General features: G+C 48.7%; 1 long non-coding RNA gene across 1 annotated transcript; it reads left to right on the top strand.

Moving 5' to 3' along the window:
- The first annotated feature begins 3,871 nt into the window (after positions 1-3,871).
- LOC125615181 lies at positions 3,872-6,933 on the top strand. Its single transcript, XR_007345730.1, has 3 exons — positions 3,872-4,246; positions 4,333-4,411; positions 4,520-6,933. It is a non-coding gene; the product is annotated as an uncharacterized LOC125615181 (long non-coding RNA).
- The last annotated feature ends 585 nt before the right edge of the window (positions 6,934-7,518 follow it).

The following is a 7,518-nucleotide window of genomic DNA, read 5'->3' as shown; positions in this document are numbered from 1 at the left end:
AAAAAAAAAAAAAAAAAAAAAAAAAAAAAAAAAAAAAAAAAAAAAAAAAAAAAGAATGAAAATCTCTTGGACACTCACAACCCTGAGGAAACCACCACTGGTAGGCTGTGGCCCTTGATCTGACCTCTGAGGAGCACCTCATGCCCTCAAAGCCACCATGCACTTGGCACCCCTGAGGACGCAGAGGTGCTTCCCGACCTTGTCCAATAATGAGCCCTCAGCAAGTGCCTCATGCTGCAACTTTTTAAAATTCTTTTTAGGGTTAAAGAAAGCTCCATTCGTTCAGGCCCACAGCAGAGGAAAGGATGGCCCACCAGCTGTCAGTGGGCCTGTGTCTCCGAGCACCCGGTACCTGCTGGTTCTAATGAAAGGGAGAAAGAGGAAGAAGAAAGGAAGGAAGGTATGAGTGGGGGAGAGGAAAGAGGGAGGCAGGCGGGCGCAGGCTGAGCTCACGTGGTTGCTGAAGACACCCAGCTCTGGGCTGGACCAAGTGGCCTGGGAACCCCAGGATGCCTGTGGAAATGATACCGGACAGAGGGAGGTGTCCAGTGGAGGTGGTGCCCGGCACAGCCTCACTCTGGAGCCAGGATGGCCCTTGAGGTTGTCCTGCCCTGGCTCTCCTAGTGACCAGCCACTGGGCTTTGGGTGAGTCAGCCCCATAATTCTGTGCCCTCGGGCGATTCCAGAAGGACCACAGCACTCCCAGGAGTTGGCTCCAGGAGAGGTTCATGGAAAAAGCATCCGGACAGAGTGCCCCTGGACCGCTACACCCCTCGCTGGGCCCCTCCCCAGAGCTCTCCTGTGGGCCTCTGGTTTCCTCCTCTGGCCTGGGTTTGTCCCCACCCTTGGTTGGCCTCAGAATACTGCCTAGTCCTTTCCCCTCCTCCAGCCTCCCTGGACACTCTGTTTGTTAGGTTCCAAGTGGAAGTGGACAGATCCCAGGAATCCAAGACAGGTCCTGTTCCTCCTTCTCTCTACCCAGTGGGATCTGGCCCGGAGTCCCTGAGCCTCTCGGTGTCTTCCAATATATTGCAATGTCCCTGAGCCTTCCCATGCAGCCCGCAGCCTGGCCAGCATGCTGGGCTCAGGCCTCTCCACCCTCCCCCTGAGCCCCCAGAGCCCCCGTGTGCCCTGCTTGCTGAAGGGTGCTGTCCCCGTTTGGCTGAGGGGTCATATTGGAAGGTGATGCTTTAGCTCTAGCGGTGGCTCACTCACCGACAGTGACCTCTTGTCCTGCTCTTCCCAGTGCCGTGTGCTTTAGCTAAGCCACCTCCTCCCATCCATACTGCCTTTGAAAATGTGTGTAATTGGAAAGAACCTCTGCTAAGCAGAGACACAGACGCTAATGTTACCTGAAATGAAGAGCATTTAGGGTACAACTTCCTCAACTATGCCCCAGAGCAAGACGCCACTGATGGGGCAAATGAGACCCAGCAGGGGGCGGGGCGGGCCTCCTTGGCAAGACTCCCTCAGGTAGGAAACAAAACTTCCTTTGTGAACAGTGGGCCACGGCTGCTGGAACTCTGAGCAGTCCTAGAGGACCTCTGCACAAATTGTCAGAGCACCTGGGCTGAAGGGCTCTGTCTTGTCCACTCATTGACCTGGTCATGTCTTCCTGGCCTGGTCATTTCCAAGCAGGCTCAGCTCTATGTGGACTCAGACTGTGGGCTATTGTGTTGGGTCCCTCAGGCCAAATCTGCCTGCTACCTGCCTGGGGCCTCACCAGCACAGCCTCCAAGACCCTGCCTCTGGGTGGTAGATTTTCTGGCCCCGTGTCCGGGTATCAGATGGACTGAGCCAGGTGTCCCCTATTCTAAATGACTCAGGAGACTCCCCAAGAGCTCTCCACTGCCTTCCCTCCCTTCCTGATGATTTCCCTGGCTTTAGGGCTTTCCCTCTTCTCATCTTTATCTAAGATGGAGATTTTGACTCTAAAGTCCCAGTGAATAGAACATGGGATAGAGAAAGAAGGAAATGATCAAAATCGTCAAGTGTATTGTTGGGACCTTGAGGCTTTATCTGTATGATGTTCCCAACTTTCTTCCAGCCATCACATTCTGTGACTCGGTTCTTATGACTGATTAAGAAGTACCATGCCATTGACATTGAGCATTCAGGCTGGGATGGGATTGGAAGGTAGGGTACCATTTAAATCTGCCACAGTCTACGAAAATGAGTTTGATGTGCTAACAGCTCCTAACCCAAATGGAGGACATTGATTACACTAATAAGCTATTAAATGGAGTAAGATTAATCATGTCAGCTTAAATTTAGCCTATTTTCTAGGATTGTAGCACATTAACCACAGCCCCACACTTGCATTTGTCTGCGTGCATTCTGTCCGTGCAAAAAATCTATAAAACTAATCCAACTGGCATAGAAAGTTTTGTGCTAATAAGGTTGCTAATGGAGCTAAGGACTAGGGTTTAAATAACTAACATTGAATGCAGAAAAGAAACATTTTAATTATTTAATAGGGCATGAAAAGGAATTCCAAAGTATTTCTACAGAAGCAATCCCAGTGGGTATAATTTTGGTCCCCAAATTTTATCCTTATTCTTTGAAGATGATGGCCTGAACTTCTGATTTCATTGGATTAAAGGAGTTGAAATTCTCAGGGGGGGGTGCTAGGAGAAAGTGCTCATTTAGAGACCAGCAGGGGAGGCTGTGTCCCAGCAAAGAGAGACATTTAGGGGGAGATGAGGTGTCCCGAAGAAGAGATGGAAGAATTGAGATGAGGAAAAACACATCTTGGGACAACCCTTGGGTCCTTATAAATAATCATGATGCTCAGCCTCTTGGTAGCGTTCTATAATTTATGGGGCACTTTCCTATATTCCTTCTCATCTGTTTCTCATTAAAACTCTTCCCAGAAGTTTTTGTTCTTGTTTCACAGACAAGGAAACCGAGGCTCAGAAAAATGATAGGCTGCCCACGTGGTCAGCCATGTGCTCTATTCCACCCTACTCTGGGGTGTTGCGGGTTCCTGTGTCACGAGAGTTCTAGCTGTGGGTGCCATTTGTTCCAGAAGGGCATCCAGGAAACAGGGTGGGTGTGGGAGGGAAGGTAGTCTCCAGGAAGCTCCTGGTCTTAGGGCTTGTGTTTTGGATCTTAGCATTATGATATTTCTCTAGATTGTTCCAGAAGTGGGCTCCTGAATGCTGAGGAAGGACATTCCCCCTAAGCTGACCAGAACCTTGGTCTACATCCAGGAGCAGGAATCACTCAGTGCACAGGAGAAAGTGCTAACAGGGCACATGAGACCTCTCAATTTCTGGGTACCTCAGTACCACCATGATCCCCTCTAATAGGCATCCTCATCCCACCAGGACTTGGGCTGTTCCAGGGCCTGACCTTGGTCAAGTTCTTACCTACACATTTGCTGCCCAGACCCCTAATTCAGGTGCCCCTTCCAGGTGACCAAGTACAGGTTGAACATCCCTAATCTGAAAGTCTGAAATCTAGTATCCTCCAAAATTAAAAAATTTCTGAGCACCAACAAGATGCCACAAGTGGAAAATTCTACACCCTGAAACTTTGTTCCATGCACATGATTATTAAAAATATTGTATAAAATTACCTGCAGGCTATGTGCATAAGGTAAATATGAAGCATAGATGCATCTCACGTTTAGACTTGGGTCCCATCCCCAAGAGATCTCATTATGCATTTTCAAATATTCCAAAATATGAAAGAATCCCCAAATCTGAAACACTTCTGGTCCCAGACATTTTGGATAAGGGACACTCAATCCATATTTGCATCCTCTGAAACCATCTCAGAAGTACTTTAAGGACCCCAGGGACAGCCCATGACCTTCCCCTCCGAGAAGCCTGGTGGAGAGGCATATAGCTATAAGCCTCACCTACACTCCCATGGCTTACACTTGAGAGGCAAAGCTTTCTTTCTGGTATATTCTATTTGGCCAAATAGTTCTTTGGGAAAGTTATCTTGTGAGTCTTATAGACATTACATAGTTCTTCAGAATCGTGTTGATACTTACAATTAAATGCCTTGTTGGATGGAATGTTCTAGAATATGTGCTGACTTTATTGAAGGTTACAGTACTTGAAGCATTTTTGTTCCTTTTGAATCTTGGGCGTCAGAATCATGTATGTGGGTCTTCTTCTTCAGGCACATCTAATGCCCCTACTTCTCTCTATGGTGAAGAAAGGAGCTGGCGGAGTGTTCCAGCATGTGTGGCCACCATGTCATGCTGCCACCGCATGTGATCTCCGTGGAGCAGGTAGCATTGAAGAGAAAGAATAGCAAATGTATTTGTGAATATAAAAGAATATTAGAGATGATTTATCTCTTGTTTCTCCCAATTAGGTTCTAGAATCCCTCTACAGAGGCAATTTAGGAATTCACTCACAAAAGGTCTGGAGCTGGAAAATCACACACAAAAAAGGTCAGCGGCTTGGGGATACGAAGATGGTGTAATTTTATCTGAAATCATCCTTTAAAAATTCATCTCAATGTGAGAATTATTTTGTGGCCTGTGTGTGTTTATGTACAGGACGATGACGTTCACGGGGAATTTAGTAATGTCGGTAACCCGAGTCACAGTCCACAGCACTTCAGAGATGTGGAATCTCCAAGGTCAGCTCTCTGTCTTGAGGTGCATGGAGAGTGTCTGTGCCTTCAGGGTGTGGAGGGTGCCGAGGCTCAGGGAGAGGCTCCCATCCACAGCTCTGGCCTTTGGCCTCCTGTTATCGTTGCCATCCTTCTGCAAGCTCTTCAGGTACTGGTGGTGATCACTTGGTGACAGCGCATTGCTGGCGTGGGATGGCAACCAGGTGGTCTACCCATTAAATCCCTCTGGACTGCCCTAAAAAGAGGTCCAAATCCTTTCATCCAAAGCTGCCTGCATCTGCTCTGTTTTTGGACCTGTCTTTGACCTTGGCCTTTTGCTCCCCACCTGCATCCACGCAGAGCCCCTTGGTGGCCTGGAGCCTCTCTGCCCTCTGAGGTGGCTGTCTTTGCTCTAACTGCTCAGGCCCTCCCTTCTGCCTGTGCTCCTCCATTTCCTTCCTTTGCAGCTGAAGATCTAGTTGGTTCCACTCCTTCCTAAGGCCTGCGTTGAGTCCCGTTCTCTTGGCCTTCTGGCCTTACTCTAATTTGTTCTCACTTGTTTTGTCACTTACTGGGACCCCCTGGACTATGAGTTTCAGGAAGATGGTGCCTGAGGAAGGCATTTGTTTGTTTTTGTTTTCTGACTTCTTGTCTTGCTTGGCTTTGTCAGGAGCAGCCCCTGCAGATACGCGGAGTAAGTCCAGGGGTGAGGATTGAGATGGCCCAGGGCCACAGGCCACGGAGAGGGGGCTCATTTCAGGGCCACCACTGTATTTCAGAGCATCCAGCTTAGTCCAAGTCCGATGGGGCAGAAGGAGGGTAAGCCATGAGGATGGTGACCTTCCAGGTCTTGGAAGATCCCACGCAGGGCAAGACAGGTTGGGCCAGCACTTGGCTGGAGTGGCACCCGAGGGTTACACCTGGGAAAAGGTAACGGTGGCAGGTGCGCAGCAGGGTGCAAGAGGAGGGGTAATTTGGTCAATTTTGCCCAGTAAGAGCTTTTCATTGGTGACTTCCTCTGCTCCGTGGGGCACAGGTTTGGGGCCCTGGCGTTGGAAACGTCTCTGGGTAACTGTGTCTTCAGTGAGTGGTGTCTGACTTCCGTGGGTGTTTTTAAGGCAGAGTTCGCCTCTCACCCTTCCAACTGTTCATTCACTCACAGGTTCAACAAAGCTGTGCCGGAGTGGTCGCCAGGCGGTGGGGAAGAGGCAGATAGAGCTTCCTCCTCCTGGAGATCACTGTCCTGTGGTTGATACTGACATGGTGACAGACGGCAGGACAGAGCTCCTGGGAGACAGATGAGGACCTCTAATCCACCCTGGGGAGGCTGGGCCTGGGGACGGCTTTCAGAAGAGATGGCATTTAAGCTGAATCTTCAAGCTTGGGCAGGGAGGGGGCCACGTGGAGGAGTCATGGGAGGAGGTCACAGCCGGCCAGGGAGGTGCTGTGGCTCTGTCTGCTGGGCTTGGAGCTGCCTTCGTAGGGACAGCAACAGCGGGAGGCAGGATGGAGGCCCAGCCAGGGGAGGCAGGATGGAGACTTTGAGGCCAGGTGGAGGGAGGGACTTGGTTTTGTCCAGCATGTCTGGAAGACCAAGGAAAGTACCTGAGCAGGGCGTGGGGCGAGGGGAGGGTGTGAGGAAGGCTCTCTGGGCAGGAAGTGGGGCTGTCTGCAGATGGATCAGCAGCTCTGCTCATGCCAGGGGCTTCACAAGGCAGCTCCTGAAGTGGACGGCCTGGTGAGAAAGGACCCATGGGCTCACAGAGGACTCACAGACAGGACGGTCTGCACCTGGGTGGCACACACCTGCCCCAGGGCAAGACAGGGCTGGGTTAGGAATTTCCAAGGAGTTCCTGAAGCAGACACTACTAGCTCCTGGTGGGTATTTCCCAAGGGGAGCGTGGCTTTGGGGCTTATCTGAGACACTGTGTCTTTGTGCTGCTGTCAGTGTGGGGAAGTCATCCCGAACCAAGGCCTCTTCTTCAGTTCCTCTCTACCTCCCAAGAGCTCCTGACTCCTGGTACCACTGACTCATGCCTGGGGCGGGCTGTGGGCATGCAACACCCAGGGGCAGGGGACCTGTTACCTCTGCAGAACGGGGAGCTTTCCTGTAGATGGAGCTGGGTGGAAAGGGTGACTTCTACCCTTGGAAGTCTTGCAGGGGACTCTGCGAGATGAATAGTGCCACCGTATTTGCAGGTGTGAGAAGCACAGAGACCATCTCCGGGATGAATGGAGATTTTTAAAAACTGTCTTAAAGTTAAAAACTTATGCATTATTACAAAAGTGAAAAAAAATAAAGAAACGTACAGAATAAAAAGCCCTACATTATTGACTTTTTCTATCCTATCCCACTGTGTCCTCTCACCCACTCCACAATTCTAAGCTTTTCCATGGAGACCAGCCTGGAAAACAATCTGATATATAAATTAGCATATATTTAGTATGAACAAATAAGCACATACTTATACGTGCTTTAGTTGCATGGTTGTATATATGTATTTTAATAAAATATGTATATATATATATATATATATATATATATATATATATAAATTTGTGATTGTATACATATGTAAAATATAGCTGCCATATAGCTGGTGTGTGTATCTGTGTGTGTATCTATCTGTATACATGCCAATGGATATGAATGCATTGCACAGTATTATATGTACTTAATACTCAATTTTCCTTTCAGTTGCATTTCTCAGGTGTACATGTTTTCCTCTGTGTTAATTTCTTCACTTAATAATGTAACATGGACATCTTTCTGTGCCAGTGACCATGACACATACTTTTTAATGGCAGCAGATGATACTATGGTTTAGATTCAGATAATCATTCTCCACTTTCTTGTTTTTGTTATTTTACAAACATTGCAAAAACGATCATCGATATGCTAGGTTGTACCATTGTATGACAAATGGCATACAATGTTACATG

This window comes from Marmota marmota, unplaced genomic scaffold (genome assembly GCF_001458135.2).
Source record: "Marmota marmota marmota unplaced genomic scaffold, marMar, whole genome shotgun sequence".
NCBI classification, from domain to species: Eukaryota; Metazoa; Chordata; class Mammalia; order Rodentia; family Sciuridae; genus Marmota; species Marmota marmota.
Note: the sequence above shows the minus strand (reverse complement) of the source record. Positions and strands in the feature narration are given on the sequence as shown.